This window comes from Drosophila willistoni (assembly GCF_018902025.1).
Source record: "Drosophila willistoni isolate 14030-0811.24 chromosome 2R unlocalized genomic scaffold, UCI_dwil_1.1 Seg167, whole genome shotgun sequence".
Taxonomy (NCBI): Eukaryota; Metazoa; Arthropoda; class Insecta; order Diptera; family Drosophilidae; genus Drosophila; species Drosophila willistoni.
The window spans coordinates 15217160-15243423 of NW_025814050.1; the positions used below are offsets into that span (position 1 = coordinate 15217160).

The window sequence follows — 26264 nt, forward strand, 5'->3', positions numbered from 1 at the left end:
AAAATAGAGAATGAGGCAAAAGAAAAGCTTGACAAAGTTTTCTTTTGGGTTTTTCTGGCTATTGCTTAATTTATATATCAGAGAAGAACTCCCTCTCTCTTTTTCTCCCCCTCTTTCAATGTCTTGTCCTCTATTTGTGCTCTCCTTTACGCTTTAATGTGCGTCCATTTAATCTTAAGCTACAATAATTTGTCTCTTGTCTCTGTATATCGTTGCTGTCTATGTATATTTGAGTGTGTGTGTGTGTGTGCGTGTGTGTGTGTATAAGTATTTGCATAGTCAAATGTGACTTTTGTTGCTTTTTGGTTTTCCATCTTGGGGGAATTAAAATTTCAAAGCTTTTAAATAATGTCAAAACGATTGCCAAAATGTTGAAAATCTTTTGCTGATTGGGGAAATCTTTTGCCGCAAAATGAATTTCTGCTAAAACTAATTGGGAATTATATAAAACAAAGTGGCAATAGTTTTTTAAGTGAAATAGATTTGTATTTATTTGGTTGATTATTTAATTTGAAGTAAATAAAATTTCAAATACTCAAATTTTAATTAAATGATAAAGAATTAAGGTTTAAGATGTCGACTAAAAATGGAAAACAAGACCGACTGAAATGGACGTAGTCGGAGGGATCTCTAAGTGTTCAAGCCTAACAATAATGCTTTATATATTATTTTTAGTCCTCACCGAAACTCCCTTAATTTCATAATGCTAAAAATCGTTTATTGGTAAAACAGAATCTATAAATAGCTTTCAATCATAGCCCAAAAATTAACTTGCGTTTCCAATTGATTGTAAATGGATGAAAAAGACTACAATTTTGTATGGTTAGTCGGCAATCGTTTCTGGAGCACTCACAAATTCCCTTTCCTCTTCTTCTCAGCCCTGTCTGGGGGGCTGGGCACTGTAAATATGATATTGCAAAAAGCTTTAGCTGCAAAAAAAAAATTGTCTTGGCCTTCAATTTGGCCCTCGAGCATTTTCAATTTTCTTCTTCTACACTTCTGTTTATGTAGGTATGTTTGTATGTATGAATGCCGCCGCCTTCTACTGTTTTTTACATGCCGCGGCGCGGCGCCTCATCGCCTTTTTCACACATGTCTATTTATTTACTTTGCTTTCTTTTTTTGCAGCAAATATATATGATAAGGACAAGAGCACGTCAGATTCAGGATGAATGGCAAACAGGCCGAAAGGGAGGCATAGGAGAAGTTCTGTTTACCGTTTTCGGCGCCTACTTCTTACGGGAGTTGCTCCCTCTCGATGGCAGACACAGGAGGGGTGGCAAGCACCTCTCTTTGTTGTTGTTGTTTTTAGGGGGCATATGTTATGAATTTTATGCAAATATGTTTTGGGTTCCGCACCCCAACCCCAATAGACTACAAAATTTTCGTCTCTGGGCCACCCAAAAAAAACATAAAATAAAAAATGTTTAAGAGAATTCGCGATGTTGCAAGTTTTTGTTTTTGGTTTTTTTTTTTGTGTGCTACTTTATTAACATTTAAATCGCTTTTCAGCGCATGTGGAAAACAAAACAAGTACAAAGTAAACTCGATTTTTTGTCCAAAAATTTGACTAACTCAAAAGTTTTAGACAAACAACAGCAATTTTGGTTTTAGCCTTGACTTATGTTGTTGACAAAAGATGTTCTGTTCTACATCAGTTATTTCAATGAATTATCTACACTCATTCATTGATTTGATGAATCAAGCATCTGTTATACATAATTTGTTTACTTTATAAGCTCGAAAATTCTTGAATTATATCCCAAATATGCTTTCTAGTTTCCGAATCGTTATAATCGCCTTTATTTAATTTCTTCATAAACCAAACCTAAGAAGTTTTCTTTGCACAGCTTCAGGCTTAAAAGCTAAGTAAAAATCGTAGGAATTAATGGCTTTATGATGTCTAAAGGTTAATGCCAAATACATTTGGAAGGTTGAAATTTATTTAAATAGTTTACTAAATGCGCTATATGAGGTTAACTTTGAATTAGAAAATATCCTAATCTCTGCAAAACGAAGTAATAATTGCATATTTATGAAGTGTTTAAAGTCATAACATATTTTGAATATATTTAGTTCTTTCAATTTCTCTAAGTAGTCCTCAATGAGTGCTTATGAATAGAGTTATAATTCAGTTATCCGAATAATAGTTAAATTGAAACTCTTTGACTTTAGAAAAATCAAACGAATGTTATCGAATGAATGAATCAGCAACTCATTCAAAAAACTCAGAGTACTTAGAATATTCACAGTATTTATAATCAAATTACTGTATAATTCAAAAATTATTCTTATTATTTCAAGTACTCATACGAGTTAGTAGTGTGAAGTGTCAGTAAGTGAGAAACAAAGTTCTCAAGGAGCTTGATGAATGAGAAATTTGTATTTAAAAAATTCACTTTTTTTTTGCTTTCAGTGTTTTATAAAGTGTCTTACAGTTAAGATCGAAAATCGACTTTGAATCATTTTTACAATAACATGAGTGATTATTTATGAGTCTTAATTATTCATTTCTCTATGCATTCACTTCAGCTATGCTGAATATAAATAAATGAATTCAACTCTATCAGCACATGTATTTATTCTATATATTTTAGTTTTTAGCCTCATTCAAATATCAATTTAAATACATTCATTAGTTATAACTGTGTCAAATTTAGAACTAACTTGTCGATTCGAACCTCTTAGGTAACTAAAAATAACTACAAAATTCCTCTATTCATTGTTTTGCGTATTGTAAGTGTATTAGGATAATGGCACAAGTTAGTTGTCAAGGTTTTCTACCTGCCTGCTGCATCCATGAATCATTTAACAAGCCTGACACAAACATTAAATTACGCATAGAGAAAGGTTCTTTCACACAGAAGCTGAGAGTCAAGACAGTCGCAAAAGCTTGGGCATGGCATGGCATAGAAAATTCAATTCAATTCAAATATGTAGACAGAGAAATAGGTATTCAAGAGAGGGATAGGATGGTTGGGTTGGTTGGTCGGTTGGCTGGCTGGCTGGCTGGTTGGAAGGAAGAAAAACACATGCGACTAATTTCATATTCATATGCATATTTAGGACTAACTACCATGAGCAAGGAGGAGAGGAGTGTAGAAAAGAAAGCAAAAGGCGGCGGTCGGTCGACTGTCGTTGCACACATTGGCACGCCTAATTTATAACACAAAAGTCTACTTAACTCCCACATGGAAAGGAAAACTAACTACTAGCGAAAGCTCACACTCTCGCTTAGTTTCTTTTTCCCCCCCCCCACTCGGTTTAAGCCGCCAAGTGAAGTAAACTGAAGGTAAAGGTAAATGAACAAAAAAAAAATACACATTCCTTAAATTGTTTTGGTGGATAAACTTGAAGTTACCCTATAGTATAAAAAGTTTGAGAAAATAAATCAAATCGCTTCTTATGCGTTTTTAGCTTCGATCGGGCAATCGATTTCCAATACTTTACGCCTCTAGGCTAATAAAAACCTTAACTATTCCAGGAGCTCTTAAATTGAGGTTTTCAAAATGACTTAAAGAAATGGACGTGACTGTATTAACTCGGTTAATCAAGAATCGATGTAGTTTATAAAAACGAAAACGAAAAAGGGTAAGAAAATAAAAGTTATAAAATCTAAGAATGGGAAGTAAAAAAAATTAACTCTTTTTTTTAACTCATAGACAAATATTTAATATTTAGAGTTTAAAAATCTTTTACATTTTCTATATTTTACATTAATTGTATAAATCCTTAAATAAACCCCATTTAAGCTAGGGTATATAAAAAGAAGATAGAGAGAAAAAGGTTCCACACATTTGTTGGGCAGTGCATAAACAAAGGTTAGATATACATAAGTATATATATATATATATTTGTGTGCGAGTGTGTATGCCACTGTGTGTATGTGTATGTGTGTGTGTGGGTTGGACAGGATTTATTATCAAATGGGCGCCATAGACTAACGACCGTAGCCACCAGTCGTCGTGGCAAGGCGAGCCCTTCTTTCCTTCCCTTCCCTTTTCTTGCCTTTTCCCCTCAACGCTTGTGTATAGAATGAACTAGAGTCAACAAATTTTATGGCACTCATTAAACTTTCTTTCAGCAAAAGTGCCTCAACTCGACTAGCAATCGCCTTGCCTCTTCGTTGTCATTGTGTGTGTCTCTTTCTTTTTAATTTATATCTTTCAAACAAGAAAACAAAACCAAACAAAAAATAAAAAAAAACTGCAAGGGAAAGCTAGAAACCAGGTGGAAAATTTATTTAATTAATTTATACAGTTTAGCATTTGAGCTATTTTGAAAGTAAGTGATATCAATCTAATACGCTCATTTGGAACTGGTGGCAGAAATGAATTTGTAAATGTACAAAAATTTAGTCTTTTTTTAATTTAACTGGCACACGATTTGGGGCAAAGGTCAAGTGGTCAACATTGCATTCAATCAATAAATTTTCTTGATGCCCAAAGAATTTCTATTTTCCATTTGAAATTTTATGTAGTTCAATGTTGAAAATGTTCAATAAATTTGTGACAAAAGTTTTTTCGTTGCCTACTTTTTTGGGTTTTTAAGTGTTTTTCAATTACACTTAATTGTAAATACAATTATATATCTAATTGAAACTTAAAAACTTAATTTAGCAGTGGGGAACTTTAAAGGTCTTATATTCTCTAGAAATCCTGCCGAGACTTTACCCTACTGCCTATATCGAATCGATCTTTTTTTCTTCTTTTTAAAGCTTTAATTGAAAAAGGATTTGGGGATTTTATTTTATTTTTTTATTATTTCGAAATATTCTCGCCTCCTTTTATAAAAAAAGGAAATATATTTTAAGACAAAGATCATAACAAATTATTTAAACTCTCTGTAAATTGTAAATTTTAAACATTTATTTTAGCTAACAATACAAAAGCGCTGTTGCTCAACTTGAATTCGTTTTTACAAATGGTTACTAAATAATTTAATTAATTATAAAAGAAATATCATGAGGTTAACATAACAAGTGGGGGACACAAAAATATGTATTGGCCTAGTTAAATTTGTAATTGAAAATTGGTTTAACTTTTTAACTTTCATTAAATTTTAAATTTTTTTATACGATTTCCAGTTGAGGGAGGCTACAGGCATGACTTGTATGTGTGTCAAGTTGCTTTCAATCTAACTATTATCGTCATATCCTGGATTCTGCATCCTGCGCACATGGCGCAAGCTTATCTATTGCAACAGCTTCAGTTCCAGGTGCTGTCTGGCTGCTGTATGCAGCTTGACTTGTCCAGCAGTTTAAAAGTGAACCCTGCTAATGCCTTTCCCCGTTACTCTCCTTGCCTTCATACTGTCTCCTTGGGTTTTTTTTTGCTTTTTACATATTGATGCTGACGCATATTTCCTGCTTCATTAACAGCGACGCCGCCATAAAGTATGCTACACTCTAACCAACAAGATGACTTCGTAAGGGAGAGCAGCAGGCGAGGGAAAAGAAATAAATCGAGAGAGAGGGAGGGAAAAAGATACAAGACAAAACCTAGGCAAAACTGCATTGCGTTTTTTCTTCGCTTCCTCTGTGTTTCTTTACTTTTTTTTAGCTCCACCTGGTGTTGGCTTTTAACGAGACAGCAGCATCTCTCGTCGTCGACGTCCTCGCTCTAGTCTCTTCTCTTGGTTTACTCTCCCCACTCCTAGTTAACATCGTTATGCTCTGGGAACACCCTCTGTCATTTCATCCGCTTTTGCTGACTTGCTGCTTTGGTCATTTTTGTTTGTTGTCCCCCCTCCCACTAACTACTTTTGCTTATTTTTCTCCACTTCCTTGCTCTCTTCTGTAGCATTTCTCAACTTTTCCATTTCCTAGCAATTTTTATACCCTTTGGAAAATATCTATATTTATATAGGGTTTTTCCATTCTAACGATTTTACTTATAGGGTCTTAAAAAGGTTTGACATAAAATGTTAAACTTCTTGGTTAAATTTAAAGTTTTATTCGAAAAATATAAACGTTCATCTATCTAGAGGAATATAGAAATGTAAATTCTTTGAAATTAACCCCTTAAAGTATGCAATACATGCAGAAAAAAGTTTATTTCAACCTAAAGTGATATGTTTAATCATCAACTTAACGTAAAATTGGTCCTCATTACAAACATTTTGTAGCATTATTTTTGACTGTCGGTTTTTTTAAGAAGTGACTATTTCAGCTGTCTATTGCCTACTTACTTGGGGTTACTTTCTACATAATTGCCAATGCCCATAAAGATTCTGCAATATTACTCATACGACATATGGTTCAGAAAATTTTTAAATTATTATTGTATCACTAAGACTTGAGTTCATTTAAAAAACTTCTTTCAAACTCTAATTAATTTAATTACCTGTGTTATTTTTCCTTTTTTTTATGGTTTTTTTCTGTTAAGTGGTTTTTAGTTGTAAATTGTAATTAAAGTATATACAATTGTCGCCTTTTCCAACTCCTTCTTGAGTTAATCTATTTTGTACTTTGCTATTTCTTTTTTTGTTATTTCCTTTCTTGTTTTCACTTGGTGTTTTTCCCTTCATTTTCTTCACTTTTTTTTTTTGTTTGCCTGTTATTCCCTGTGTGTATCACTGAGTTTTCTCCCTGTTGCTGTGTTGTTGTCCTGCGGCTTGATTTGATTAAAATGATAATAGTTTTTGGGATTTAACTTAAATTGATGTGGGTTAGTCGTTGCCACAATATACAATAGCAACAACAACAACAACAAAACAGCATGGAAAATAAAAAAACAGATGAAGCGCAAAAAAAGAAATGAAGAGGCAAAGAAAAGGGAGGCACAAATGCTTCATGTAACCCAAATTTTCTTGAGGCCTTTTTTTCTCTTCTATTTTGTGGCTTATCCTTGTTGTTACTGTTCTTACTTTTTTCATGAGAAAATAAGTGAATGTAACAGGATATATAGATACCCTATAGCTGGAAGAAATAGGTCCAATGCTTAAACTTATGCTTTAATTACCATCGGTGTTTAGCAAAAAATAAATACCTTACTTTACTCCACACAGGGTTTGCTCCGCTTTCTGACAGTTTGCATATACCCTTGTAATACTATTTGGAGCACAGGGTATAATAAAAATTCCATTAATAAAATTGCATAAAATTCACTGCAGTTAGCCACAGTCAAGGCGGCTGGCTTACATTCTCCAACTCTTCCCCCTCTATTATTCTCTCTCCTTTTTTTTTTTACTGGCTTTTTCACTTTTGGCTTTTTAGCCAAATTACTAAGCTCTCTCGCCGTAGTGTCCTTGGCATGCAGTAAAAAGAAAAAAAAAACTGAGTCCACTAAATCAACTACTTCAAATTGCCAGCTTAATATTTAAAGGTAACTTTAACAAAAAGCAAAAAAAAATGAAAAACAACCACGTGTTGTTGGCTAAGACATGACCGCAAAAGTATGTAGGTAAAAGTTTTGCCTACACATCCTGCAAAAGTTATGGTTAACCGCCGACGTTTCTACGAATTTTTTTTCTTGTTGTTGAAGCCTGATGAAGTGTGCCAGCAAATTCATAAAATAATCATTCTCAAAACAGACTTTGAAGTCATCTGGCAGCAACGAGTGCACATTACGGTTATAAAGGATAAAGCAGCCTTTAAATTGTTGCAGTTTTCTTCTAACCATTTAGTTGTGGAAACGCATTAGGCGGCAAAAAGTGTGGGTCCAAAAGCCGCTTAGCCACATTGAGAAAGTTTTAGCATTCATTTTGCCTTTTTTTTTGGGTTGAGGGAAGACCAAGTGGAGCACTAGATAGTTGTAGGCATTTTACGAATGTTTTGTAAAAACTTTTATAAGTGAAATTATCAATTAAAAACAAAATGGCTGGCAACATTTTGAGTCTTTTAAAATAGTGGCTAAAAGATATTTTGTCTATGGCAGAGAAAATGTCTATTTCGAACTCAAGTCACATAGTTTTATCGACTACAAAGGGTTAATGAACACAAGAATTTGTATATGCAACATTTCTAACAAGTTTATGCAACACTTGGTTGCATTTCGCTCCAACATTTCAATGTTGCTTGTCTGTTTGATTTAATAAAAACAATAAGAGAATGATGTAAACAACAAAGCCATGCCACCTCTTAGTAAACACACACATACACACACACACACACACAAAAGTAACTACTAGCCACAGTGTGACATAAAAATATATACAAAATAATAACAGTTGGAATTGAAATTGCATTGTCCCAAAGAACAATAATAAAAGGCAACAGTAACAGAAACAACAAAAACAAAGTCCTTCCTCTTCATTCACTTTGACTCTCTCTCATTCTCTCTCTGTCTCTTCCTTTTTGGTTTGACGGTGGCTAAAAGTTTTGTGTGGTCTGGCAACACAATTGTTGCTCACTTTGTCTGTCTCTATGTCTGTTTTGGGTGTCTGTTTGGTTTACAGTTTGGCAAGCATTGTGAGTTATAAATTACATTTTAATTGGTACAAAAAATAAATGAAAAAACTGAATTCATACGTATGTATATACCCCGTAGCTTTTGAAGTTAATCGCTTATACTTTTTTTTTTGTTAAGTACAGTTAAAATACTCTACTCTAATGTTGTTATTTAAACATTAAATATTTCGTTAGAGATTTATTTTGAAACTTGATTTCTTGCAATTATTTTGGGCTAGTTTACATTTAGCAACTGAGTAACGCAAATTATGAGCTTCTTGTGGGCTTTTCCAACACTAGTTCAAAGCATTTCTGATTACTTCAGGTCATTTAACAAATGTTTACAAATCTTTACTTGTCTAACTTCTATTACTTTATCTAATGATTTTCAGTGTTGGAAAATTTGTAAATGTGATAAAATGTTAACTCTGCCTCTATTTACTCGGAACTTTCATCAAGTTATTAAATAATTAATCAAAGGAATAAGCGAACTATATCGGCATTTAAATTAAAACACCTTTATATTGTCGTCTAAATAGTTCAGTGTTGGAAAATTTAGGAATCTGACATAGTGTTAAATGTAATCCCGAAACTATCTATTAAGAATTTTTAGCCGCAAAATAAAAGTGTAACTAAACTAATATCATAAAAATGAAGAATGCCGACAAATTAAATTAATTTTACATTATTTTTTTAATCCCTAAATCATGTAGGATATTCTCCAAGTTGAAAGATTTTTTCTACATTTTGGTTTAATTTTTTATTTATTTTCCTTTTTTTTTTTTGTTTTGGCTTGAATACACTTGAAATAAATGTATCTAAAGTTTTTGGTTTCAAGTTTTCTACTTTTATCTACTGCCACACATATACAGAAACACACACTCACACAAATACACATAGTTGCAGATACAAAGTTGGTTTTTTTTTGTTCCTGGTCGAGTTTTCCCATTTCTATATGTATAATCTACATTATAACATTTCGCTATGTCTGGTCCTTTTTTTGTCCTCACCACACTCACACACACACAAAACTTCACTTTGATAGTTGTGTCTTTGTTGGGAGGGGGCGAGGTAGGGCGAAGAAGGGCGAAAGGGGGCGGGGATTGGGATCTAAAATTTTTTGGCACTTTTGGGTTTCCCGCTGCTGTTGCCGCTTGCCGCTGTTTTTGACAACTTACTCGTGCGACGTAACCATTGAGCGAACTGGCGAACGTCGACGTTGCATGCGAAGTTATTTGCCCTTCCCCTTAACTTTATCTCATTGACTCCCCCCCCTCTACTTACAACTTCGCTGCCGCCCCTTTGCCACCACTGGGTTTGGCAACATGTGCGAGAGCGTGTGTCTGTCTGCGTTTTTATACCCTTGCAGAGAGTATTATAAAATTGGTCAGATGTTTGTAACACACAGAAGGAGACGTTTCCGACCCCATAAAGTATATATATTCTTGATCAGCATGAGAAGTCGATATAGCCATGTCCGTCTGTCCGTCTGACCGTCTGTCCGTCTGTCCGTCTGTCCGTCGGTGCGTACGCGTTTTACTCAGCCATCTTAAGAGCTATCGGGATGAAATTTTTTTTGGGAGCTTTTTTTTACCCGGGTGAGATAAAGTATGAAAATCTTTGGGATCGGACCACTATATCATATAGCTCTAGAAGAAACATTTTTGCAAAAATTGGAGTATCCCCATGAAATTTACCAATATGATAGTAATAGATATAAAATCTCAGATCCCAAAATTTGAATCTGATCCGATAAATAGAACACAAGTTACAGTCAATATAAATCGGTTCAAACGCTGCCGGCAGCGCTGCTTGCTGCCTACTACTGCCATCATCAAATCAACAGAGCACACGCATACACACACAGACGCAACGCTACATGAACTGTATGTGTATGCGTGCCGTGCTTTGCTTAGAAAATGATGGAAGAAGAAAAACTTGTGGTAAAAAGAGAAATAATATTTTGTTTGTGTATTGATGAATTGAGTTGCAGGGAAAGAAATTTCAAAAAGGAAAAATATTATTGCCAAGTATACTGCAAGGGTATATAAACTTCGGCATAGCCGAAGTTAGCTTCTTTGATATTTTTTTTTTATTTTAGTTGTTTGCTTCTTACCAAAAGGACCGACCATCATGTTGGTTTTTGGCTCGTTTGGCTATTAAAGTTGTCGATGCGTCTTTAAATATGTTTTTTTCGCCATTTCCTTTTGGCTTTCATTCTTGGCCATAATGATTGATAGAAAGCCATTATTGTAATGGTCGGAAAACTAGTAAAAAGTTTAAACAACGTGAAAAGACTGTAAATTAGACCAAAATAAGTTAAAGCAAATTCGCTTACTAAAAACGTATCTGTTTTCAAGGAATCAAGGATCAAATCACCATTTCTTCTTGTTTTCTCTTATTTTCCGTGAATAATGAAAAATTGAAATTCACTAATGTTTGACCCATTAGCTTTAATTAATTTAACTATCCTTCAACTATTATCCTTTTGAAGTTTCATTATAATCTATTTATAAATGTTCTTAGTGGACACGCAACTTCTCTGTGTGTGAGTGTGTGTGACTAAAATTAGGCTAAAGACAAATAGATAAATCAATTAACTTAATGAAAACTATTTGCTTATGCACATGTGATGTTTGGATATCTTAGTTGTCACTGCTAAACGAAAGAGACACTTAGAGAGAGGGAGGATAAACCTGGTTAACCAGATGTCCTGTATTAAGTTTCTAATCTCAAACGTTTTCTATGCTCAAATTTTGTTCTTGTCTAGCTAATCGAGGTCACACAAACGCAAGACCCATTTCTCCGCTTTCTCTCTCCTGATATCAACCTTGACTGGTCTCTTAATTTTAATTAAAATCCATTTTTCGTTTCAATATCAATAGTCAAATACTGAACAAGAAGATGGCCTATAAATTAGAAACACTTTATAGTCTAAAACAACTCTAAGAATTCATTATACACTTTCCTATTCTTAGTAAAATTTAACTTTTCTTTCGTTTCACTGAAATGCGAAATCAAATTTGAAAAATGTTGATTTCACTGCCAAGAAAAGAGCAAGAATAATTTATTGGGATTAAGATGTAATTACAAACTGCTTAAACTGCTAATGAAGTCGTTTTACTCTCTCTCTCCCCTTTTTGGTAAAATAAATTATTACACAATTGGCTACAAGTGAAATAAACTAAGGGAAAATAAAGGGCGAGAGCATTGTTTTACACAATGAGAGGGGGAAAATAACTTTTAACAAGCTGACAGCCAACGACAGCAGCAGCAACAGCAACAATCAAAAAAGAGGCAACAGCAAACAGTCAATAAAAACGTTTTTAACATTAATCAATTAGTTTCAATTAAATTGTGAAAAATCACAAAAACGTGAGAAAAGACAAGCGAAAATAACAACAAGCAAATAAATGAAATTTGCCTTATGTTAGAAAGAGAAAAACTTTATTGCATAAGGTTCAAAATGTAAACAAAATTTTTATAAACATTTAGTCAATGATTTTATTTTGTATAGGAAATTTTCTCAAAAAATCAACTGGATTAAAAATTGTTTGGTGTTTTTCCTTTTGGAAATATCAAACCAATGAAATATTCAACAAATGTGTATAAGAATTCGCTACCTTTTACCTATATATAAATTCGCATAATCACAATGTTGATATCTGTCCATCTGTCTCTTTTACTCCTCTCTGTGTTTATCTCTCTCTCTCTCTATGCTTTTTCAAATTTTAACCACAAAAATGGCAATAACTAGTTTTGAAAACAAAAACAATTCCGTGGCAAAAACTATGCAGACATTTAAAGTAGAGAAGGATGAACCAGAGCAACAACAACACCAAAAAAACTTTATTTCCCAGTTAAAAGTGCAAGGGAGAGAGAGAGAGAGAGGAGCAAGTTGCACGAGAGGGAGGGAGGTATGGGAGGTGCAGGGAAAAACTATGACTTTATGGCATTCTACCTTTTCCACTATTTGCCATTTCCACTATTTTTTTGCATTTACGCTTTTGCGTTTTACGCTTAATTATCTTTTGAAATAAAACTCCCTTTTTCCCTCTATCATCTTTTCGCTCACTCTCTGGCCATAATGCTACAACCGCAACTAGCCAATCTCCACACCGTTTCCACCTCTTTATCCCAACTCCTCTTTTTGCCCCAGCATGTCTAGTGTGCGGTGTGATGTGCTGTGGTGTGGTGTGGTTATCCATGTCCATGTCTCGTGTGGCGCCAAAACGTCCGCATAACTTTGTTTTAATGTAACCTTGTTAACAGAATGCGTCGTCATCGTCATCCTCGGCGTCCCTGCCTTTTGTTTGGGGCCATTGTTGTCAAGGGGTAAGGTCCGGATATCAACACCAACAGGTCGATGGGCTTATAATTGCATTAGCAACCAATAAAAGGCTATTCCTCCGTTTCCAATAGACGGGTTTATGTGTCGTTTGGTTCAATAACACAAAAATTTCATTAGTTACTCATACAGAGAAAAAGAGAGAGAAAGAGAGGGACACAGAGATATAACGGCCACAGGAATTGCAAATTTCATTTAGGCCAATTTACTATTATCAACTAAATATTTCTTATTTCATGCCTCCCAACACGAAATAAGAAAAATTTCCATTGGTTTTGCTTTAAGCACGTGCTAGTACTTAGTACATACAAGCATAACTATGATAATTCGTATCTGTCCCCTCTCTCTATCCGCCAATCTAATTAAACAGAGAGAGGGAGAGTGCTAAAAACACGTATACGCCGTGTTGCTCTCACCACAAAAAGTTCTCTGAAGTTTTTTTTGCTATTATCTGATCTGCTTTTGCTTTTGTGTTGGTTTTTTTTTCTATTATTTGTGCAAATAATATAATTTTTGATTTATAAATAACAACATTTGTTTATTTACATTTGCTAAACAGTTTTTTTTTTTCTCCGATTTGCGTCTCTAATATAAGTAATTAGAATGTTAAATTTAGTGCTTGGCCAGCAACAATTGAGCAATTCCATAAGGTAATGAGTAATTAGAAATAAATAAATTTTGAAAACATTGTAACAACTATCAATAGATTTTGATGTTGATGTTTTTTTTTTGAGTGTTTCTTTGCTTTATTATTCTTATTTTTCATCAACAATTTGTATATCAAAATGTAAGTAAAGTGTTTTTGTTTCGTATGAAATCTAAAATCGTTTGTATATAACTCTCACAAATCAAATGTAATTATCAGATTTGAGTCAATAAATAAATGAATGTATAACCAAATGTATACTTTGCCAAAATTTTCATTTCAAGAAACAATGAGAACAAAAAAATTGGCGTTTCTTAATTCGTAGAATTTAGATCGAATTAATTTCTCTTGTATATACTTATTTTGCCAAACAGAAAACTGAGTTATTAAGCAAAGTCAAGGTACTCCTTTTTATTTTCCTAATAATCTAGTGCAAATATTATATTCAGAGATGTAACCCCATTAGGGTTCAAAAATATATAAGTTTTGGGATGATATAATAAATTATTGTTACCTTCCAAATACTTTAATGTGCACTTTTTCTTTCTTCTAGATTTTATACCTGTTAATCAAATTGTATTAAATATGGGGAGACTCTGTATCTAATAAAGTTAAAATATTTCTAAAAGTTTCAAAAATAAAGTATTTCAAAAATTTAAAAAATAAAATATACTTTTAAATGCTTTAGAAATCGCTCAACAGAAAACTTGTTCATCTTTTTGTGCTACCTTTGAAATAATCTTCATTTGAATATTGACTTCGAGGAGTCTTAAAATCAACGTTTGATTTAAAAAGACAAGCTAAAAAAGTTTCTAAGTTCTTAACCCACTTTTAAAGGTTATTATTCTTATCTTTAAAATTTTCCATATTTCTTCAAAATTTAAACATATTTTTTTCGTGGCAGATCTTTATATATATTTTTTGGAGTGTGAAATTGGGTCATGCGGTATTGGATATTGAAATCTTTCAAAGGGAAAATGTGGTTCTTGAGGAAGGAAACTTTCCTTATTTCCTCCCTCGTAGATACGTCTCATTGTTTTTTAACTCTTGTTGTATCATGCATCAATAAATGCAAGCTTTTGCAATTTAAGAAAAGTAAATTTGTACTCTTTTTTTACTAATCTTAAATGCGTTTAAAGTTGTTTAGAAGATTTCAAATGATTCTTGTTAACTATTTGTGACGATTAAATAAATATTTAAAGCGAATACTAAAAGATAATTAAAGGATAATGCCATAAATGATTACACTTTGCCTTTCTATAGATAATTTTAACAGCTATTTACTAATAAACAATTTTAACCTCATTTCGGTAGTTTATAGTTCTCTTTCTCCCTCTCTCTCACCCTCATGCATTTAATTTAATGTAAATTATACAAAATTTAGCGCCAAAAATGCACAATTAACAAAATGTTTAACATCATTTCGATTTGTAGTCATTAAAAAAAAAAATATGTATATTAAAATGAAATGAAATGGAAACAAAAATTCTCGGCACGTTTCATTCACGTGATGTTTTAATTATTTTTCTCTTTTGATTTTAATTATTCAAAATGAATGAGAAAACAACAACAACAACAACAACGAGGGTAAAAAGCAATGTAGGGCATTAGTCATTTTATTTTATTAGAAATTAAATGAAATATGTTGAAACATTCCGAGAATGTTGATTAAAAACGTTTACTCATCCTTCGAGGGTAAATAAAAACATGGCCTTGATGAAGTCTAAACGATAGGAAATTAAGTTGTAGTCACTATATATATGTACTTTATATATTTTTGATCTACTTGGCAAGATAAAATATGTTTACATTTTGCACTTCATTGGTAAGATTTTTTACCTCTTCTTGTTGCACTTTGCATTATTCAGTCAGTCGGTACTACTAATGACTTCTTGTTCTTTAAGTACATTCCGTGTGAGGGGGGTAGAGAGGGAAAGCTGGGGGTTTCTTGTTTTTGTTTTTGTTTGGACTGAAGGAAGTGAAGATATTTATTTAAGTGAGTTGGTTTCCTAGGGTGGCCGGCCAACCACCACTTACATACCGCCCGCCCCCCGGCCTGCTTACCCGGCCCAAAGGCACATTCTTCTCTCCATGAGTTGAGCATCATAAAATATTGATGGCCATAAATAAAAAGCGGGTAGCTTTTAATGTGAACGAGCAAACGAAAGGAAGAAAACGTAAATAAGAATCTATATACAAGACGATGAATGCACTGTGGGTCGGAATTTAACAATACTCTTTTTGATCTATAATCAAAATTCCTTATAAATGTTTATACGAAACTCTCATAACTCACTCACCAATCATATAAGATTTCCATTGCTTAATAATTTCTTGGGTTTAGTTAGCAAACTCACCTGAAAATATATATAAAAGGAAAAAGTTCAATAAATTAGTTGATAGATTAAAGAAGTTCAAAAATAACAGCAATTCATCCTTAATGTGTGATGAAACCACTGTACCCCTTGTGCCCTTTAGAATATCTTTGCATCCAAGTGGCAGTTGATTACAACCGTGGACGACCCGACCGCCGACTACTGACTGCCTGCCTGACTGACTATGAACGATGATGACGAGATGAGACGGTGTTAAACTGTTTGTGGCAATTGGGAAGGGAAGGGAAGAAGTGGCAGAGGCAGAAAAAATGAAGCTGCCACAGAGAGTTGGTCGGGTCGAAAGCAAAGTGTTCTTGAGGAATTAAGTGTCAAAACGCAGCTAAATAAATAAGGGAATTAACCGTAAATGGGCAGCAAAAGTCACCGATTTATTTGCATACATATGAAGTAAACAAAGAGAATAAGAGATAAATCTAGACAGAGAGAGAGAGACTGAGGGAAAGATAAAGAGAGAGAGAGAGAGAGAGAGAGAGAGAGAGAGAGAGTCAGAGATAGAGTAGGATATAGACATTGCTCATTAATTACGTAAACTGATTTATTTTTATGCAAGGATCCCCCCGTTCCTTAGGTGAGATTTTGTAGGTTTTTTTTTGCCTCCTTTCCTTTCCTCTCTAAGTAAGAAATTGTATTAAGACTATAATTATTTTAATAAGTCGCGAAACTTATAAAGTTCAGGTTTACTTTAATAAATATATTTCAATTTAAAGTAAAAATAATGATAAAAGTCAAATTTTTTAAACTTTTGTGCAAAGTTGACATAGAATTCTCAATTAGACCAATAACTAATTTGTTTGGAATTTGTCTACAACAATTTTGTTTTTGATAATGTTTTTTATAAAATGCTTGTAGAACATGTTTCAGTCACATACTAACTTTAAATTAGGGAAGACCACGTTTAATATGATCCATTTAAATCTCCAGTGCATACGATAATTAGAGTCTAAAGTTCAATAAATATTTATCAATCGTATTTTCCAAGGAAAAAATTCGACTTACAAGTTTTTGAGGTAAAATAACAAAATTTGGTGATTTAAATGGTATTCTTTTCTGTAAAAAACAACACATTTCAAAACTTCTGGTAAATTTGTGAGTATTTAAGTTAATCAAAACTAACAGATTTTAGTTACATATTATCTGCCCCAGGTCTTCCCTACTTAACAAGTTGTAATCATTGCGATTTTGGCGGTTAGTAAATATAGAATCCACATACTAATTTGGTCTGTTTGCGTAACTAATGGGAAATCCCCTTGCCGCCTCCTCGTTATAATCTTCTTTTTCGAAAACAAATGAAATTTGCATAAAATGCATTCATTCAAGTGGGAAATCAATTAACTAATTATTTAAGTAGCTTACGAAAACACAACAGAGAAGCCATAAACCAAAATGGCAAAGCACACACAAAATAGAAATAATAATAAATATAAAATAACATTATATTTACCTCTTCCTCACACTTGTTCAGCCCCCTCCCTCCCTCTGTTTGGGTGGCTATCGTTGAAATATCTCTATATTTCTCTTATTTGCACATAAACATAAGTGAGACACGCCTCATTAATTTGAATTTGTGGGCGCGACCAGAGAGGGCCCAAATGTCATTTGAGCATAACTAGGCAAAATCCTCAATTTCGGTTGCTTCCTCTCTCTTCACCCCCCCGAAACTTTCCTCTCAATTTCTGTTTCTTGGTTACACGCACACGCGTAAAATATGAAAATCATTTCAACAAATGTCTCGTCTTGAATTCCTTCACCCTTCTTCTTCCACTTCTTCCTCTTCCATGCTAAACCCAACCAACTACTTCTTCCCTTTTCCTCTGGTTTCCTTTTGGCCAAGTGACTGACTGGCATATTGAGCAAATTTTTGGGCGGGTGGCAGGATGTGGGGCGAGGGGATTGAGTGGGTTTCATCGTACGTGCGTGCAAGACATAACTTCCCGTTACAAGCAGGAAGAGAACCAATGAGAAGGAGAGAGAACACAATGAGAATTTCAAATATGGCAAATATTACACATACAGAAGCTATAAAAGCATACATTCAATTACCAGTATACGACTTTGTTATACCCTCTATTTCAATTGAAATTCGTAAAATAATAGGAATGAGAATTTGAAATCTGCCTTTATAAAAAGTATATGACAAGTTCAACGATTAGATAACCGATTCTCAAAGATTGGTAAGACAATCTATATATAGAGGATTCTTTTTGCAAATTTCGTCTTCTTGGTTGACCCAAAAATTGGTTTGCACATAATAATACGTCTTTTAGTTTAGGATTAAGTTGGTATAATCTATATCCTTGGGCTCAAATAGTTAAGAAAACTTCATAAAATGAAACATTTTTCTGTTTTACAGCTGTCATTCATATTTTTCTATATGTAAGCATCCATTTATCATTAATTGAATATTAACAAAACATTTCATTTTGCTGAAAATAAATTTTGACACATTTGAAAACTTTAACCTTGATTTTCTCAAAACTGTGGGCCAGGATTTGAGCTAAACGGCAGATCCTAGTGGTGTAAAATTTGAAAGCAGACTTTTAAACTATTCTTTTTCAAAGAAATATAAGATTAAATTAAATTTTTTTGTTTGCTTATTTCTTCGATTAATATTAGGGCTTATATCCAGATGTAAACTCTAAGAAAACCGTTTTGTTTCAAAAGAATGGATAATTCCTTCATCTTGTTGGCCTAAAAAAAGCTGCTTAGAAATTATTATCATACGATATCAATTTTAATGAATTATTTGCCAAAATTCCACTTGGTTGAATACTTTTTGAGCTAAAATGGGTTGCTTAACCATTCACCACATATGTTTTTTTTATTTATATTAAATTAAAATTGTATTGTAACGTTAAAACAATCATCATGTAACTAAAACTTAAGAAGCATTTAAAATGATTTTGAGTATATTTAAAGTGGGTGAATAATTGATCGGTAAGTTTATTCCTAAGCGAATAGCTTATCGATCTCGAATTTAAGTATTTTGATTCAGAATGCAAACCGACAACAGGTCTACGATCAAAAGCATGTGGAGTCGAAAACGAGAACAAGTCTGCATCTTTGACACATATTTTGATTCTATTAATTCATCAAGCATTTTAAGCTCATAGAAAATTCCCATGCATCATTCTATACAACATAACTAATATGCACAACACACATACACACACACACACACCCGCAAAGTCAACTGTAAAGCCTCGACAATGACAATACAATCAACTGGGGCGGGGCCCCTCTACCGTTTCCTTCTGACTAGGACACGACTAGAACGAACATGCCAACGCTAAAGTATGGAAGAGAAGGATTAAGATGGGTGGGTGGAGGTCCAAAGAGGGAGACAGAGTAACATTGACCAGCTGCACATCCCAAAATGTTGTCTCTTTTGTGTTCGTTGCTATTGCTGTTGCCCTTTTGAAGAGATGTCCACATACTTATACAGTTATGCGCCTGGTTAACTTGTCTGTCAACTTGGCGGCGAGGAAGGAACGAGGGAGTGATGTAGAAGAGTAACCTCAGGTTTTGGTTATTGTATCGCATGGTGTTTTGGTTTTTGGTTAAAATTCTTTAACCCCTTCCCAACACCCCTCGTCGTAAAATCTGAATGTCTGTTGTCTCTTTTGCAGCTTTAGCCTTGACTTGGCTCATCTCCGTTTTGTTGTTATTGTCTCGCGACATAGCCCCGGAAATGCCGTTAAATGAAATTGTTTTTGTCAAAATTAATGTGAGTTTACAACAGAGCAAAGAGAGCAAAGAGAGGGAGAGAGCAGACAGTTAGATAGATAGACAGGCAGAAAGACAGACATCATCATGGGGTTAAGTGTGTGGGCGTTTTGTTAGCGGTAAATGAGAGAAGTCGTCGCCCCCTCTCTATCTCTCTCTCTCTCTCTCTCTCATTCGTTCCTTAATCTGTATATGTTTGTATGTATAAAGCGTCTTCTCTCCCTACGCGACCATTCCAAGTACGTGACAGATTTTGATGAAATTTTTGTTAGCGGCGCTTTTGGAAATGAACTTTTTGCTTGGGTGCTAAATGTGTTGGACTTGTTATAATTGTCAAAAGTGAAGAGGTGAGGGATGAAAGTTATGATTATACACACACATACATAATCATATGCATGTAGTCGAGAAGGGTAAAGTCGGATTGAGCCGTTAAAGGCCTCAAGACAGACTGAACGATGTCGAAAAAATTACCAGGATGCATTCTCATTCATTAAGTGTGTGTGACTCAATTAATTATAAGTTGTAATAAACTTTTGCCAATTCATCTTATTCATGTAAGAGTTATAATTATTTGCTGAAAAACAAAAATCGCCTAGGTGTGAGAATAAACATAAATAATTTAAAGATGGTATAAATAATTTTGTAATATGTATATACCTATAATCTAAATGAATTGAGTGGAAGCGCTACTTACTATCGACTCTTGATAACTAGAGTTAAACAAAGACTAAGTAAGCACTTTGAAATTGTAAACATTAGAATGAGATTAGAGAGAAAGAAAAAAACTTGACATGGCCTATCAGAGATTTCCTTATTACATCAACTAACTGACCCATATTTCCCTTCACCCCTCGCCATGGATCTAACATTTGCCTCTTAAATATATACGATCCCCCAAGTGCATTAAATAAGAAATAAATTTGTAATATTTAGCAACTACTTACATACTACTACTACTACTCACTCTTTATACCTCTAATCCTCAAGTTGGAGATGGATCAAAAAGCTAATATAGCAAACCAGAGAGTCCTGGCTATATATTACCAACAGCACATAAAGTCAAAGCCCTTGGACAGTGCAAAAGGTGAAACATGAAAACGCATTAGAGGCGCGCAGTGGCCAGTGGCCAGCATTGCTGCACACACACACACACATGATGAGAAAGAAGCAAAAATTGTAAAAGGCCGACAACAAATGTAATAACCTAAAGACAACCGCAATAACAACAACAACAACAACTGGACAAATGACAACCAGAGGGGGCCACCAGACCGGCCAGTGGGGCAAAGTGTATACGAAGTGGTTACGACTCTCATCTTTCGCTCCTGCTCCCTCTTTTGCCTCTCTCATTCTCTCTCTATCTTGTTTTCCTCCGTCTATGTTTGCCCCTCAACATAAGTTTGCTCTAGAGAGACAGAGAAAAAGAGCGTTAGAATTATGACACAAAGCCGCATAAATCTTGTTGACGATAAAAAATTGCAAAAAATATTGTGAAGAAGAAAGAGAGAGACCCCTGTCTGTTTGCGAATGGTCGAAAGAGATGGCAACACAATACTGGCTATAAGGTTAAAAGCTAGGCCTATGTCCAGGGCAAGTTGCAAAACGTGTGTGTTGGGTCAGGTGTTTGCCTAGCCAATTTGAATTTGTGTTTTTTTCCTCTTTTCTTAGGAACACCCTGTACGAGAGAGTATATAGGGATCAATGGAATTAAGAATTTTTCTGTAACTAAGCCAACAACTTTTTTGGTAATGAAGAAATGGAAGGGAGTCAGTTGACAGGTGCCATTAAAGGTTAATATCACCTGGATATTAAGAGCTGAAGGCCGAGCTACAGGAAGTTTTAAAGTCGTAGCCCCATTCACAGTTAAAGAAAATCAAAGTTTGTCTTCTTTTGTTGTTATCCTCGTTTTACCTTGACTTAGGTAAGCAATAATTCTTTTACTCCTGCTAAAGCTGCTCTAGGTGATTGATGTGCCTGATTGGAAACTGAACGCTAAGGAAATTTTATTAAGTGTGTTCTCTCAATGAAATGATTGGAAAATAGTTTATAATTGTGTATTTGTGGTCAACTTTTGTAACGAAATCAGACAAATCTCATCCATGGCACTTATTTAACGCAATTTTAATAATGTTGGCCCCCTTAAGTATGCAATGGATGGTCAAAAATGTACTTATTTTTTTAAATTTTGTTATAACCTTTTAATGTTTTACATGCAAATAATGTTTATGGCCAATTTAGTACTGGATAGTGCATAGTTGCTTTTTTCACAGATTATTGCATACTTTAGGGATAAAATTTACTTAAACTTCACCCTCTATAGCCTTTGATTGTGCAACGCTCTGTGTCAAGTAGAGATTAGTTGGAAATACTTGTTTTTATTTTGAACAAAGTCAAAAAATTATATTCTTACTTAGTGTCTGTCTTAAGTTAATAGCCAAATTGAAAATTACAACTTATAAATTGAGCTTATTGAAAATCTAGCCAAGAAACATATTAAAGTTTGTTCCTTAAAATGCTTGCCAAAAGTCTTTTTTTTCCGAAAAACATATGTGTAAGTTTTCTTTTTCAAACTCTAAGGCTGAAGTGTGTTGGCAACGATTTGAGAGTTGATTTTTATTATTTTATTTCACAATGGCGGTTTACCAAGAAAACTATGTACTATCTATTTGTATATATACATTTATATATAAAATTGCGGCCGATCCGTTGTCCACTGTGTGTGTGTGTAAAGAGGACTATGGGAAAGTCTGTGTGTTTTTGTGTGTTCATTCACTTGGAAGCTTCTGCTTTGGCATCCCACATTGACACACATGGTCAAGCATCATAGAACTTCAACTCAAACTCTCCACCAAACCACAAAGTGCGTAGTAGATTCCTTCTCTTAACTGGACAGTGAACCCTGCCAGTGTCCTCTGCCCTTGTCTGGGTATCCAACATTCATAGACAAAAGGTCTCCGCATTCACACGCAGTCACACACACACACACACACACAAGCAAGACAAACTCCTAGAGAGCCCAGTGCCATGAAATTAGTATGACAAGTTGACCATAGTGGGAACAATGGTTATGACTATGATGACTACAATGATGATGATAACGAGACTGTGCTGGACTGTGTGTGTCCAGCAATTATCAAATATTCTCGGAACGTGCAGTTTAAAAGGCAACAACATCAAGTATACGCAGTGTGCAACTAAGACCCAAACACACAAATTCTTCAATATGTGTATGCAAATGTCCAGAAACTCACTTGAAAACTGTTGTAAACTTTTTTTGGCTTGGCCCATTTTTTTGTCACTCTTGGTTTTTTTTTTCTTTTTGTTGGTTAACCAATATTGAGTTGATATTGGGATTGCTAAAAGTACACAGTTTCAACGAATATAAAGAGTTACTTGTGTATGTTTCTCTTTTTTTCTTCCTTTTGCCGTCAAATTTATGTACTCAAAATCGCTCGTTTGAGAGAGAAAGAGCTCTAAAAGTCTGAATTAACCCTTTGAATACCAATACCATCAGCTACTACTAGCGGTTGAGGTAGTAAAGTTCCTCTGAAATGCTTTTCATTTTTTTTCACTACTCATTCACCCCACCGCCCTTGCCACCTATGAACGTGAGCACAACAAAAAAAGCGAAGGAGGGAGGAGAAGGAGCAAAAAAAAGTATCCTTTTTCATATTGTTTTGTGTGTTCGCATTGACAACACAAGCACTAGAACAATAGGCCCCAGGATCCTTTCATCAAGTTAAAAGCTACACTGCAGGGAATTGACTTTTGTCAATGAAGGTTTTCTCAACTTACCAAGGATATATACATATCTACATAGGCACGTCTTGTATATATATATAGCATAGTTTCTCTGATTTGGAATTCTTTTTATATGTTGCTGATTTTAATGATGATAATTACAAGAACTCGTATATTTTTCTTTTATTTAAATGTTAAATTTTATTGTTTTCTTTTTCTAGTTCTCAGTATTGAAAGCTTCCAGAATTTAGGATTAGAATTTGTAAAGAATTTGTAGAATATTTCAATTTTTGTGCGTACTTTTAATTCAACCACAGGATTGAATAAGGGTAATAATCCTTATTATAATAATAATAATTAATCTATTCACAGTAATTGTAAGTCATTTTCGATCTAGTATGTATTGATGCCCACAATGGTCTATTAAAACGAAATATAATATCTGTAGCGGATCTTTCAGATTAAACGTGTATCAAAGGATTATTAATTAAATGATATGATTAAAATCACATTTTTCAATCCAATAAATGGTGCCTTTTATAGCTTGACCTTGTTTTTAAGCTAACCAGCTCAAAGATTAAGTAAATTATTAATAAATCCAAAGCCATTAACGCAAATTATATAGGTAACAATGATGCTTTTGGTCTAGAGAATTAATCAATTTGTTGGGAACCAAAATAGAAAATTGAAACCAATAGCAAAAGACCCCAGAGAAAATAAAAGAAAATCTGATATCAAAATCTTTGTCCTTTGAGAAATCCCAATGACATTTCTTTTTCAGATGCCTACCTAAGGAATTTGTTAAGACCAAGGATCGCTTAAATCGGTTAAGAGGAATTTTCTATTTTCTGTTTCTAGTTAGCGAGTTATATTTAATAACGTTTTAGGCCATTGAAATGTTCTTTAACAAAATCAGCTAAAAGAAATATAGCAACTTTTGGCGTGATTTTGTTTACTGATGTTTTACTTCCCTCACTCCAAAGAGGAAATATTCTTTGGGGTTTTTAGAACCCCATTTGTTGGTACAAATACATATACATATGTATATTCTGTATTTCGGACTAGTCACATTATTTCAATTGTGCATAATTTATTAGTTGAAATTGAAATCCCTTTTAGATGCATATGTAAATGCTAGAGATGGATGAGAATGCATAATATCCATTATACAGAGGGGCGGGGACAACTCACGATTTAATTCAACCCATTCCATATACCTTTGGGCACTTTCAGTTGCATTAGACATTTTGTTGTCCCTGCTGCTGTAGAGGAGGCCTAAAATCGCAGCACTTGAACAAGGTGCTTTAATTGCCACGCCCAACAAAACCGTCAACCCCATTAGCAAATACACAACGACTATAATTATAAGTCTCTCCCACTTCATACCTATACCAATTCTCCCCTCTAACGTCCACTAGTCCTGGTCCTTCTCTCCCTTTCTCTCTCTGCCTCTCTTCCCCTCTATCTATCTCTCTGCATATTGGATGCAATTCAGTGGACTTTGGCGTATGTATATACTCTGTAGTACGGTGTAAATGGCAAACTTTGTTGCCGCTGATGATGATGATGATGCTGGGACTAAATGAGTTGGGCCATATCTATATACTTGCATACAAACAAACAAACAAACGTTTATATAGAACTCGAATCTACTACATATAAACTTGCATGTAAAGTAAATGTGCGGTGTGTGTGTGTGTGTGTGAGTGTTTGTTAGCTGCATTTTGTATTTGTGTATTTTTGCCCTGGTGGTACAGCAGGCAAACGAATGCTTTTTCTTTTTTTTTTTTTTTTTTGTTTTGTTGTTTTGTAATGTTGCGAATTTACAAAGTGCGCCGACGACGAACTGACTGACTGACTGACTCAACTCGACTTCTGCTCTTCTCATTCTCCTTCTCATCCACCTCCTCTTTACCCATGGAAAGCGAATGACTGGGGATCAAGTAAAGTGTGGGGAGAATGATTTTCGCATTTTTGCATGGCCTTTTAATATACATATACATATGTAGATAGAGCATACATGTATACATGTGAGCATATAACAATTGAAAAGTATACTAATATTAAACTTTGAAAATAAGCTACAGAATGAACAATCTTTTGTGCCAGCATTTATGATAATATTATCTACTACAGACAGTTAAGGTAGCAAAAATTGTAAAAACCATTCACCAAATGCTTATGGTAAGGTTGAAGTAAATGAAGTAAGTAAGTCGTCTCGCCGACTTGGGTATACCATACACCAGGTGAAACAAATATTTAGAATTTCGAAAACCAAATGTATGTCTACTAAATTGTTTTAACATGCCTCATACCATTTGCTATCTCGCTCACTCTACAAACACACAAGCACTCTAGCGCCGCCACTAGCCAACGGTCAATTCTGCCTTTATGGATCGCGTAGCAAAATACGTTCATACGTATATTTTGTATGTTTCTAGTTCGATTTCAATCAAATTTGGTAGTTTGATAGAAATAGATAAGATTCATTAGTCTGCCAAATTTGATCGCGATGGTCAAAAAATTGCAAGAGCTAATCGGTTTTTTCTAAATTGTGGAGGCGGAAGTGGGCGTGGCAACATATTAAAATATATGTATTCTGCGCGCATACTAAGCCAATATACATACTAAATTTGGTGAGTTTAGCTTTGTTAGTTTTGGAGAAAATCAGTTTTGTTTAATTTTCGGGGGCGGAAATGGGCGTGGCAAAATTTTTAAATAGTCAATATCTGCGCGTCTATTAGGCTAACTTACATACCAAATTTAATGTCGGTAGCTTTCATAGTTTTTAAGAAAATCAGAGTTATGTAAATTCCGGGGGCGGAACGGGGCGTGGCAAAAAGTTGGAACAATTATTTTCTGCGCGCTAACTAAACGAGTATATAAACCAAATTTGATGTTTCTATCTGCTATACTTTTTAAGAAAAACAGTTTTATGTAAATTCCGGGGGCGGAAGGGGGCGTGGCAAAAAGTTGGAACAATTATTTTCTGCGCGCTAACTAAACGAGTATATAAACCAA

The 26264-nt window shown here is 34.2% G+C and overlaps 1 long non-coding RNA gene across 1 annotated transcript in view; it reads right to left on the reverse strand.

Annotated features, from left to right (window-relative positions):
* LOC124460285 overlaps positions 1–26264 on the reverse strand; it is an 89291-nt gene that overhangs the window by 1764 nt on the left and 61263 nt on the right. The window contains exon 2 of the long non-coding RNA XR_006954208.1: positions 15684–15740. This is a non-coding gene — a long non-coding RNA (uncharacterized LOC124460285). The remainder of the gene's footprint in view (positions 1–15683; positions 15741–26264) is intronic.